The sequence below is a fragment of the Stigmatopora nigra genome, chromosome 10 (assembly GCF_051989575.1).
Source record: "Stigmatopora nigra isolate UIUO_SnigA chromosome 10, RoL_Snig_1.1, whole genome shotgun sequence".
Lineage (NCBI taxonomy): Eukaryota > Metazoa > Chordata > Actinopteri > Syngnathiformes > Syngnathidae > Stigmatopora > Stigmatopora nigra.
The window spans coordinates 12,889,039-12,901,795 of NC_135517.1; the positions used below are offsets into that span (position 1 = coordinate 12,889,039).

Genomic DNA, 12,757 nt, shown 5'->3' on the forward strand with positions numbered 1-12,757 from the left:
CTCTTTATACTTGTGCAAATTGCCCATCTCTTTCCAAACGCTGATTCACATGATGGCTCTCTAGCTTGCACGAAGCTCTGATCGAGCTGGTGCCCTCTCATTTAAAGGTATTTTTGTTCATCAAGCAGATCCAGAAAGCCCTTCGATCCCAAGATATTCGGCCAGTCGTCCCCAGAGTGAAAACCCAAAACGGGTAAAGGGCATTTAGCTGGAAAAGGCTACAAAAAGACCTCAAATTGGCAGGACTAGCTAAGTGAAGAGAATCTAAAACTATTTGAAAAATGTGTCTGATAAATTGCCTGTAATCTAAACCTGCTGTGAGTGTTCTGTCTTTTTCTGCTCTAATGTGTTATTTTTTAAAATGTTGTTTTTTCTTGCGTTGTGCCTCTTTTTGCTGTTATGCTCAGCAAGATTACTCTTGTAGAAGGTGTCAGCTTAGAAGCGCTCATCCGGTTTAATTAAGGCATTTAATTGAATTGAATTGGACTCTGTAAGACGGAGCACACAAATTAGTGATTACTTTTGAAGAAAATATAGGCATTAAGAGCCATTACCAATAGTCACAGTACTTTTTTTCCAGCTACAACCTTCAATTTACTTCAGGTTTGAAAAAGCTTTTAATTATACCGCATGAGACTTTTGATTTCCTTTATCTTTCACTAATGCATATCGTTGATTAAAGCAGCATCTATTCCTAGCAAATCAGACTTTCTTTCAATATACAATCTGACAAGAAATATTTTGTTCCTTTTACTGTAGGAAATATTTTTCTATAATCTTGATTGGAAGAAACAAGAAAGATGTTACCATCTGGCTGAAATTCTTCTATTTCCTGCCTTATCTCTAGAAAGAAGGAAACTAGAGAAAATATTTGTTAACTCCAATCTAAGTCATAAAGCAGATGCTGGTGTTGTGGAATGAAAAGAAAAACATTATTCATTTTAGTCTGCTGCTTTGGTATGGTTTACAGTTTAGATCATGTTTTACAACATCCCTACAGCAAAATGACATAGACAGTGACCCTGTTTAGAACTCCACCGACGATTCTCAGAATGGCTGTTGAGACACGTTTCAACGTTCTCACTCCAAACGTGCGCATTACGAAATTCCAGCATTCCTTGTAATTCTCCCTTTTCCCTCTCCCACTTTTATGCATTTTACCAACCCGTTTCCAATTTGTTTCTAACCCAAACTTCAGTTCAGAGAAATTGATGTTGTGTACAGCTTCTAACTGCACTCTTCATTAAGGTTTCAATGTGTTCTAATTAGCCCATGTAATAAGACTCTCTTTATTGGGTCATAATTTGTGCTCCCCAGTCAGTTAAGTTAATTTCATTTATATAGCTCAAAGGTTATATCATGGCACTTTCCATTGGGGAAATGTTTGAACCTCGGTTATCACTCATTTGAATCAAGCTTTGAATAGACCAATAGGGTGGCGGTTTATCTGGATCCATTGGACTACATAAGCCATAGAAAACGGAGACACACAGCTAAACACATAGGTAACAAAATGAAACGAAATGGATGTAAATGGGAATAAGAAGATGGAGAAGAAATATTACAAAACCATTGATAATACCCTAATATTGGTATTGGTAAGTAAAAGAGTAAACAACACATTATTTTAGAATGATGTAGTAGGTAATTCTTGTCCTTCTGAGATCATTTGGATGGAAATATTTTTCCCCACAAGTTTCAAAGACCACTATTCCTGACAGCTGTCTGTGTGACCTAGCCAATCTAAAAACTCAATGTTGGATTCCCTATTACTTTTGAAAGCCATTCCCCTTTACCTTCAAATGCCTCCTTGTCTCAAACGCAATAATTTTTCTTCCTGATTTTGCAGATACTAAAAGTTTTTCTTTTAACAGTTCGCCAGATGTTATATTTTCTATGTAATTTTGTGGTTTGCGGACTGAACAGTCATTTGAGGATGTAGACAGCGGAATGAAGGGTTTCAGGTCAATAGTTGTTTACTTTGAAAGGTTTCCCAGACATGAAAAATGGGGACCATCGGCACAATTGAATACGAACTGAAAAACGAAATAAAATTTAAAACCTCATTGTGTCTACCATCAGTCTCAGCGGGACTAGAAAGTTAAGTGTAGAAAAATGACCGTTTAAAAATAATTAGGCTAGAATGAGACATGTTTTTGACTCTCTTTGAGAAGAATTACATGGCAAATAGCTCCGACAACATGCCGCCTGCTGCGTAGTTTTGGCTACTCACTGTTCTAGTGTGGCTGAGGGTATGTCCTGTTAGAGTCATCATAATCAGAAGCCAATTTTCCCCTGGCCATTCTTCATTCTGGCCTGTTAATGTACTCCATCTTATTATCTGATTTCATTTTCAAATTCCTTTTCAGCTCTGAGCATGAGTAACTCAGGTGAGGATGAGATTGTTTAATGTTGGAAGTGACTGAAACTGGTTGCTTATGTTGTGCAAACTATTATGAAGTAACAACAATAAATCGTCATTTAAGCCTTGCTTATAAAAATCCCAACAAAGGCTTCTGGGGTTAACATTCTTCAGAGGTTCCTTTTAACTCATGAGGAATGTTTCCAGCTTCCTAATGCGCCTTATTATGTTACAACATTCTGTATGTACACAACAACGCAGCTGTAACAGACCATTTGAGGTCAGAAAGGCCTTGAGGACATACGACAGGTGGTTTCTAGGGAAGAAAATCTGTGTGGCATTTTTTTCTGGCATTTATGTCAAAGAGGAAGTTTGAATTGATAAAATGAACCAACTATGGAAACGTCTCCAATGTCATAAAGCGGAATTTTAGGCCACTGCTCTTTGTCTTTCTTTTGTGTTGGTTAATGTCCTTCAGATTTACCACGAAGGCATTCACAATATTTCAGATTAAAACAGTTGGGCTGGCTATTTGGTTGTCCTTCAACCAGTAAAAAAATGTATTATGTGAGTGGATTGGCCAAAAGTTTAGTGTATTATCCACATTTTACCCAAAGTCAGTTGAGAAATTGGAGTACAATGATCAAGACAAAATGTCACTAAAACCAGGTGTAGTCGAAAACGTTTGTATTTCCCCGGCAAGTCGCAATGGTTTCATCAAAACATTCTCCTGGATTTGCTGTGTTTAATGACGGCACATGGTGTGTGTTTACTTGTGACAATTTACAAGCCCAAATAGATTGGACAATTACACTACACAGCTTGTTTCCACATAATGAGGAAAAAAGTTTTCCAATTGAGATTTTTTTTTATAGTTTCAATTGTCTTTCCGTTTTAAGAGAGACATTTTAAATAAAGAGGAATACCAGCTACTTCTTGGTGTATTAAATTTCAAATTTCATTCATACTGGAAAAAAACCAAAACATAGATAGAACATAACACAAATCATTCATACACTATTTTGAGACGGGTTTAAGCACATTAAACACACTGATCTTAAAAGTAGATATCATTACTCTATATCTTGACCCATTACAAAAGCTACTAAAATACCTTCAAGTATTAAAGAGGGGAAAATGCATAGCATTTTCTGCAGAAGGAAGCATTGCTGTTTAAAAAAAAAAAAAAACGACACATCATTAAAGGGGTTTTACTGCGTATGTCGAAGAATTTTTCCATTGGGCATTTAGGGATTAAATCTACTGGAAATGTATTTGCAGTCATTTGCAAACTACTTTTTCATCCAGAACCGACATAATGTCGAAAAGATGAGCCTTATGATGTGCAGCAAAGCCTTTAGAAATCCTTCTGGAGTAAATGTGGATCTCGTCTGACACATAATTTTGCATTTTATGATCAGGCCAGGCTTGTAAGTCAGTGATGCTGAACAAGATTCATCATTCATTTGAATGACACCTCGCCCTGGCAGTCATGTCTCATTATACAGGTCAAGCCCCGACCAATTCCTCCTTATTTCGAAGTGTTCTCAAACACTAAGCCTGGCATTGTTCTGGGGCTGACACATCCTGAGAGCCCAATATGCAATAATTTGTGGATAACATGCCATTCGCCAGTAAAAACATTTTTTTAATGAAACTAGCCCATATATTTAAAAAGAAGAAAACATGTGTCAATTTATTCATTTTAATTAAAAGTGAGGATATAACAACCAGTAAATAGTCAAATTAAAATGATAACTTCATGCCCCTTCTTGTCAGAGTGTACTCCTGTGCACCAGGTTTTGAATTTAACCTAACCTTAAACCAAACACCTTTGAAATGGTGTCAACGTTCCATCAGAACTGACATTATCTACAGAATGACACCTAAAGACAACAGTCATAGGCATACATTCATATGCTTGACAAGTGTCATGATGTGATGGCGACAGTCTCACAAAATAACAGTGTTATGATAAGCAATGCGTTAAAGTAAAACTGCCTGATGAAAGAATGACTCAAGGAATGTTGACATAAAGCAAACCAAATCTTGTTTTGCAAGTGAGTGAAAAGACTAAGAACAAAAGTATTCTCCTTTCTGTTCTAGTTTTCTCCCTTTGGGTCTTGTTGTGCTTTCCAAACTGCCCTGCTCTAGTATGTTATGAAATGTATAATGTTCTAATTGTCTCATTTGGGCTGAACCTGGGAGGGGATTTTCTTGCACTTGTGTAATGACCAATAAAGAAACTCTAAACTCTCTTGGCTAAACAAGTTCCAGATGAGAGGTATAAGTCCAAAACATATTCAATGAGGACTATTATTGCACCTGCAAGACACAATTAGCACTGGATAGATAGCAGATCATTTTAAATCAGAGAATTGTGAGGCTCAGGTGAGGAGCATAGCTGCAAATAAGGTGTAAAGTAGTAGGCGTAATTATTACTTAGTAAGAAACATCTCAGATCATGAAGTTACCATTTGTAGAAAGTGAACCCAACCAAACAACTCAACAATTGTGAATAAATGTGAATTAAAATGGTATTGATCAATATTCACAAAAACTTCCTAATTTCACAAATTCAAACAAAGGAAAAAGGCTCACTATTATTTCATTAAAAACATTTTCAAATGGGCTTTTGTTGTTTTTCATGATAATATTATAATCTGTCATTCTTATCCCCGCATCTCTATATCCACACTCAAGTTTTCTTATGTTTCCTCTTTTGCAAGACCAAAAAAATAGATTTCCAAAATCATCTCTATGTTCGAACAATACTTGCATATCATTGCCAAGCTGAACAACTCTACATTCCTACATCAGACAGAAAAAACAAGCACCACCATGACACCCACACTATGACGTTGCTACACTCTAAGGACACAGAAAGAGCAATGGAAGAAATCTCATTTCCTCCTAATATGGGCCTGTTAGTAGGGGTCATGAAGCTTTTCAGAAGACCTTCCCGGTAGGGGTCATGAAGCTTTTCAGAAGACCTTCCTGAGTTGACCTGTCTGGTTCACATTCTATTTTCAATGCGTTCTTTTGCTGCCGCCTCTTCTTTTCTGCACTTGTGATGACGACAACAAACCCAACACTCAACCACAGCGTTTGTTTTTCTATTACATGGTGGTTTCAGAGACTGGAAATGATTAAGAGTGTGTTTTTTTAGAACACCTGTAGTTCACTTTTCTGTGGGACTTTGAGGAGTGTCAGGGGTCATTACAGATTCAAACTGCTTCTGTCTGATGAAAACCTAACAAAACTAGAGGAAGCCGCTACCCAGATAAAGATGCTATTACACTTATTTTTAATTGTGTAAAGAATGTTCAAATTATTTCTTGGCATCATGTATTTTTGTTTAAGTTTGCTAGAGCTCTGTCAGTGTATTGTCTCTTTCAGTGTATTGTTTTATTCATTAAACTTTTGTAAAACTCTGAAGTACAATCCAGATGATTTAAAGTTTGTATAGAGCTAAGGAAAGATTTTAAATATATTCTTCTGTGGATAGCAAAACTCAATTACAATAAGCCCTGTGTCGTGTCCTGGTGTATCTGAGTGGAATTTAAAAAAATACCACAGATAATGAAGAGCAGACCACCATTTCAACAAAACACTGACTTCTGAGTATATGTTATTCTGACTGGAATTTGATTCAACCTCATGCATTGTTGCTTTTGTACTATTAAATATTTCACCGATTGCTTGCTTTAATTAATTTGCTTATTTGGCTGACCTTTAGCCACTAAAGAAATAATACCTCTGGGGTATTCAGCACAAACAAGTCACAGTTCTGTTTAATTTTTACTCTGGGCTCAGACATTTTTGTCTACTTAACCTTTCAGGTTCTCTTGTACTGTGTAGTAGTAGTCTGGTACTTCCTCCCATTTTTCCAAAATGTGTTTCTTGGGTTCATTTACTCAGCCATACCCCTTTCCAAGATAATCTGCGCAGAGAATTGATGCAAGGATAGTTCATAATGTATTTTTTTTTTTTTTAAATATCTGCACAGACTGGGTCATTCATTTTGGTTGCTCCCTTTTCCCTGCCTCTCTATGATAGCTTTGATGGTCAATTATATTTAATAAACAGTTAGAAAGCAGAAATGAATCAAATTCAGGAAAGGGTAATCCACCTTCTCAAGCAGACTGTGAAGCCACAACTGCAGAAATGTTTGAAAATTAACTGTAATGGAAGACACATGTCAAGCTTCAGAGGTGCTTGGGACCACTGCCTGCTGATTCACCAAGGGTGTAGCTCGTGACATAGTGAGCAAAAACCTTCCCTCGTTCTCTCAGCAACGATTTTTTTCTATATACTTTGTGCAATGTGTCATGATTTTACAAGGTAATGAGAGGTTAACACATGGAAATGCCCTCACGTCTACACTTGATGGTATTTGTGGTTACAATAGTTTACACACGCTTTGGCGAAAAGTCTGAAGCTTTCACTAGATTGGTCAAACCCAGATTTATTTAAGAGCACACGTATTGATGTGTCTTGCCATTTGGAAGTGTTTGGATCAAATGTCTCAACCATAGCATGATTTAGGAACCTCTGATTGATACGTTTTGTACACAGTCGGGAGTGCTATTATTATCCGAAACACCCAGGGTATCTATCTAATCATGATTATATGTGACTAAGTTGTTGAGTTCTGAACCAGGTGGTTAAAACATACTCTTAGAAAAGAGTATATTTGTAAAAAGTACAAACAATCACAGATAAATGACATTACCCGCCCATAGCTAAGCAAGACTCACAATATAGATGGTAATATGTTAGAGGGATAATGAGACTTTACCCACAGGGGCTTTGCAACATTTTTATAAGTCCTCTGAGGTTTAACGCTTAAGTGGTTTCGGCAGCAATATACTACAGTAGTTGCCGCACTAATTACATGATTGCCCTTAAGGTTGAAAATCACTACTTTTCATTTTATTCTAATTTGCCAAGCTATCGCATGATTGTACCTTCCGAATTGGCAAAAACGTCAACAAAATAGCCCAGTAAACAAGTAATTAGCCAAAAACAAGGAAAAATATGTCAGTCTGGGGAATAGTGCAAGACTTAAAATTAATGTTTTTAAAGATTTATACAGAATTAGTACATGTCCAACTATAGCATTTTGCACACTAATAATATGCTTCTACCCATAGTCAATGTTGTTTCTCATGCTTGGGACAAGATAGTGCTGGTGCCCATCCTTTCACACTCACATTCACATCACTGAAGGGGGGACTGAACCGTTTACAGATAATGAGGCTCTTTAAATCTGTGGCTGACCCACACAGTAAATGCCATGACCTCTACAAACAAACTTCCATAATGGTTTGTTGAATCGTACTGAAAGTCTGAATAAAAACATTAGTGCGTGTGTGGGAGAACTGACGGATATGCCAAAAAAAGGGTGGGCCCTACATTGTGTAAAGCCAGAAATGTTGCAAACCAAAGGTGGGGTTTTTGTCGAGTTTGTCTTACTTTGATTTGTCTTCAATTAGTCCCTGACTTCAAATTAAATCATTCATACTAAATTTAGTCCACATATGAATGACTTCTCAATTAGAAGTGTAAAGCAAGATCCAAACTTTTAAACCACTATGTAAATATGTGTTTGGATTTACCACTCCTTCTTGGATTTTTGAGCAGACACACTGAGTCATTGAAACATATTCACATCCCGATCTCAGAACTGGGTAATTACTGGAGATGGGTTCTTTTCTGCCTAACCTTGATCTCGTCATATTTTGATTTGATTAAATTGGCATGACCACCTTTGTTGGTAGCGATTTACTTTGACATTATTTTTAGATTATTAAAAACGGTTCTGGCCACAAAAACGAGAGACATGACATCATAGGCTCCCTTTAACAAATGCTGAAGAGGATCCAGGAAAATTTGATGGAATATGCAAAATGACTAAGCCCCATCTGGAGTGAGGACTTTATGTGCAGTCTTTGGCTATTTGAAATTTGGCAGTTGGGGGTTATTCATTTAACTTTACTTCCCCAGGGTAAATAGTGAATGACAAAAAAACAAACAAACAAACAAAAACTGAAGGTATTAATTTTACAATAGCGTAATGTTAAAAGCGTAAAAATGTAGACTTTCAACGAGCTGTAATAAAAGTGACAACAACAAAATGGACCTGGAGATATGAATGTTAAATTAGTGCTTCCCTATCACAGTGCTACGGAACATAAGAGTTTCACCAGGTTGAGATTTTCACTTGGTCTGGTTTAAATAATGTCATTTATTTTTTATCAATTGATGAAATTGCACATTTTATTTTGTAGGTGGGTCAAATATTTGTACAAGTAGGAAAGAGTTTGAAGGCCTTAACATTACCATACACCATACATTATTATTTATCATTTTTACATCATTTTCTATTACTTGGCCTTGGTAGAGGTCTGCTCTCAGTTGAATGACATCTGGTTGTACTGTATTGATGTGCATTATATTGTGATTACTCAATTGCAAAGATAAGCTTTAGATTATTACACAGAAGTGTATATTGTAGGGCAAAGGGTTATGAATAAAGTTCTGTAGATAAGCGTGTTTATTTTAAAAGAGAAGTCAGATGGAACTTTAATTTCAAGCACTGGGGAGTGCAAAGTACTATAACTCCTTAAGAAGTAGAGGTTGTTTCGAGTGATCATTATCTTGTTAATTGCGTGCCTGTAACTTTTAGTAGATTGCCTTTGAAAGCCACTGAATATTTTTAGCACGCATGCAAAAGTTTTGATCACAGCTGTCATTCTCACAGTTTATGAACGTTTGAAGGACTGTTGTAGGGTGCGTTGTTCTGCTTGAAGTGAGATCTACTTCATCTCAATTGTGAACTACTGATGCTCATTTTGGATTTTCTTTTTTTTCCTCCCTGGGATAAAGTTTCTCCTTCAAAGGTTCTTCCCTTTTTTTGATGAAGAGCAATTGAAATATGGTTCAAGACAAATTATTTCATTTTCCGAAAAAAAGTTAAATGGCTTAGCATTTATCATAGAATTTCCGAAGTGTACAGCAAATCGCAAATGTCACGAGAAGGTGAGCAAAAAAAAGGTGCGTATTGTCAGACATGAACAAGTGGCAGCAGAGCGAGACAGTAACCTTGAACAAATAAACGCTGCCATTTTAGTAACCATGGTGAATTCAGGATGACATTCACAGTATGCCACGCAAGATTTCTAATGAAGATTTTCAAAACAAATTTCAAGAATGATGGACAACATTTTCCAATGTTTTTAAATGGCTTGCTTTTTGTGTCGCACTGAACTGCCTTTTATAAAAATTGTGTTTTCCAAATAAACCTACCTAGCCTCATTATATTTGCAGTCAATATAACATGGTGATTTTAGGAGGAAAAGAAAATCTACAAAACATTTGATATTTGCACTGTATACAGCATAGTAATTTTAGTAAGAAGAACATTTCTACAAAACACTTTGAGACAAAAAATAAATATTTTTGCAAAGTTGATGCATCCCTCTGAGAAAAGTTTATTTATTGCTTGTGTGTCTATTAAAAGTAGCCGTGGCAATGCAAATGAGATTGCAGTTGATTTGTCTGTAAAAAATTAACATACTTATGCAGTCAATATTTTTACCCAAAGCCTCAGAATGTTTTTTGCACGGACAGACAGTTCTTTTGTGGAATTTATCTGGAGTGGCAATCAGCATAAGAAAAACCAGCATCCAAAAAGGCACAAATAAAAAAGGCTGACCTTTTTCCCCATTCATACAATGTTTACAGGAAACTGCAGAGTGGACCTATGTTTATTTTCACACTGCGCTAAAAAATATAAGCAGAAAGGCTATCTTCATTCCCATCTGATTTGGCCAGGTAGAGCAGTCAGGCAACAGCTCTTTTGGTCAAAGTCGGTTTAAGGTATTTGCCTCTCAGGCATCTGAAGTTTTGGCCTTATAAGATGTACATACTGCTAGCAGTCTTGTAAACATTCCAGTGTTTTATTAATATATATGCGTATATTTACTGTGTAGAAAATAGTAATGTAACTGTGTTCAAAAAAGACAATTATCATCAGTATTGTTTCCTCTATTTAAGGGTTATTGAGGTTATTTTTATTTATTTTTATTCTAATTTTGTCAAAGGCAGCTTTGGCTTTTCCAAGAAGGAAAGCAGTTACTATGACCCCATTCTGTTTTTGGGTAATGGTTAATTAGAAGAGACATGTTTCCGATTAGCTCCCAATGTTATTTACACAGCCCATTGCCTTGTTTCCGTGTATATTGAGTTATCCCTCATTGAACCCAACTCTCTGTTGCTCTGCTGGAATTACTGCCTGTAGTACTAATAAGACTGGTTGCTTTTTCTTTTGACAATATACACAATAATAGCCTCGTTAGTATCTTTCTTCCAATGCTGTGTTTGTGGTCTCATAAACAAGGCAGATATGGCCTTTTTGAACAGAATGTATAGGTCTATACAATTGTAATTGTGTTCACAATAACTGGGTGTTTTGTTGTGGTTGTTGATCTCATGTTTTTCATCATGGAGCAAAACTGTGTTGAATCAAATATAAATGTATTTTTTCCAGTTTAATAAACTGGGTTGAGAAGTCATTACGTTCATTGGGGTAGTGACAAATCTGTACCAGCAGTGATTGCCAAAACTCTTAATAAATTGCTAGATACTTTTTTCCTGATTTCTGTTCTAGCATGACTGAGTGGGCCAAGGGTTGATCTCAAACTAGTCAAACATAGAGTATATAGTTTAGGAGACATATAAATGAACAGTATATGCGTGAACCACTCCACAACAAATGCCCAAGCAGTACTTTTTTAATTGTCGAAAATATTCATTGATTTGGCCCCAAACTCCAAGAATATCCACTTTTCAGTGCTGTTGCTCACACTTTGTATTTGTGTTGCTGCCTAGAGAAGTCAACCCAATTTCAGTCATGTTTCTGGAGAATTAAGGTAATCAAGTCCTGCTGGTATCATGTTCATACTCACGAGCTATGCGTGAGAAGTTGGGGTGCGAATGTGTAAGTGTGAATCACGCATCTTGCATTACCTGTCATCACTGATGTCTGAACTTGTTGGTTCACGGTGGCTGGTCTCATTATCAGCAAGTTTTCAGCAGCAGCATTTATCTGGTGCTCCAGTCCTGCTGTCACTCTGCTTCAAGTGTTAGACACATGAACAACAAGAACATTTCCATGAGTTAAGCACCATTTAATATGATTTATCTTTACAGTTTTACCTTTAATCAAATTGATGCTCAGGTGTCATATTGTTGCCATAATATCATGATTTGTTTTCTTTTCTTTAGTCAAACATAATCTGCAGAGTCAAATGAGTTAGATGAGATACAAATACAGAAAATAATATTTCATCTGCCAAGTACATTTTACAATTGGAAATGTATCTGGCTTTCAGGGTTTGCTCAAGGTCATTTTGACATCATTTATATTACAAGAAGTCCATTAAGTTATATTATAATGTTAATTATATACACGTAGGCCAAAATACTTATTATTGAGGGCACTTCATATCAATGCGAAAGCAAATCTTTCGTTTTTCTTGACTTTATTCAACCTCAGAGATAAAGGAAGCGCAGTACACTGTGTATGTTATTTATAGACCCAGTGGGAACAGAGCTTCCAGAAAATCAGCAGTGCTTCACAGGCCACAGAAAGAAACGTTTGATTGGAGATTCTCAAGTGACCACCTCCAAAGTACCCACCCCCTCATATGGTGGGACACTCATCTGTTCCTAATATTATACACTTGTGCCTTAGAAACCTCTGTAACTAATGCATTATGCTAGTCCAGCATAAAATACCAAGGCTTTTTCAGCTCCCGTTGGTACAAAGAATATCAAAAACATTAGAACTTAAAGTCTTATAGTTTTGTTTATTAAAAAAATGTATTTAAGCATTTAAACTCATTACAATGCATTCCATGTTGTTGTATGTGAAGACCTAAGACCAATTACAAAGAACTTTTTTTTCACTTACATGAAGATCTAAATAACTCTAAATAATGAAAGCCAGATCTGCCAATTTTAAATTCCTTACTTTCCATCAACTTATTTTTTTAGTGTTATACATTTGTTTTTAGGTAATTCCTCGCATAGCTGACCCACATCCTGTTTCCCGTTTCCCAAAGAGACCTCTGTCAATGAGGAGTCAAATTTTTATCCATATATTATTTTTTTGATGCTGAATCATTCTGTTACAACAAACTAAAGTATCTGGTATCTAATGTGTTGATACAACAATGTTTTGATAAACCATTAATCCCTGAATGTGGTTAGTGCTTATTTTCAAAGAGGTGATGGTCAAAACTGATAGCTCAGACACATTGTAGTCAATGAATGCAGCAAAGCTTTGTTTGTTCCCAAACAGTTTAGATAGTGTCTTACCCAAGCACA

At 36.2% G+C, this 12,757-nt stretch overlaps 1 long non-coding RNA gene across 4 annotated transcripts in view; it reads right to left on the reverse strand.

Moving 5' to 3' along the window:
- Positions 1 to 12,757, reverse strand: part of LOC144202934 (uncharacterized) — a 68,789-nt gene that overhangs the window by 54,497 nt on the left and 1,535 nt on the right. For 3 of the 4 annotated variants that reach the window (XR_013327583.1, XR_013327585.1, XR_013327582.1), the window contains exons 2-4: positions 11,585 to 11,664; positions 11,396 to 11,502; positions 6,198 to 6,305 (exon numbers count right to left, since the gene is read on the reverse strand). This is a non-coding gene — a long non-coding RNA (uncharacterized LOC144202934). The remainder of the gene's footprint in view (positions 1 to 6,197; positions 6,306 to 11,395; positions 11,503 to 11,584; positions 11,665 to 12,757) is intronic. The other variant, XR_013327584.1, reaches the window with a different exon arrangement.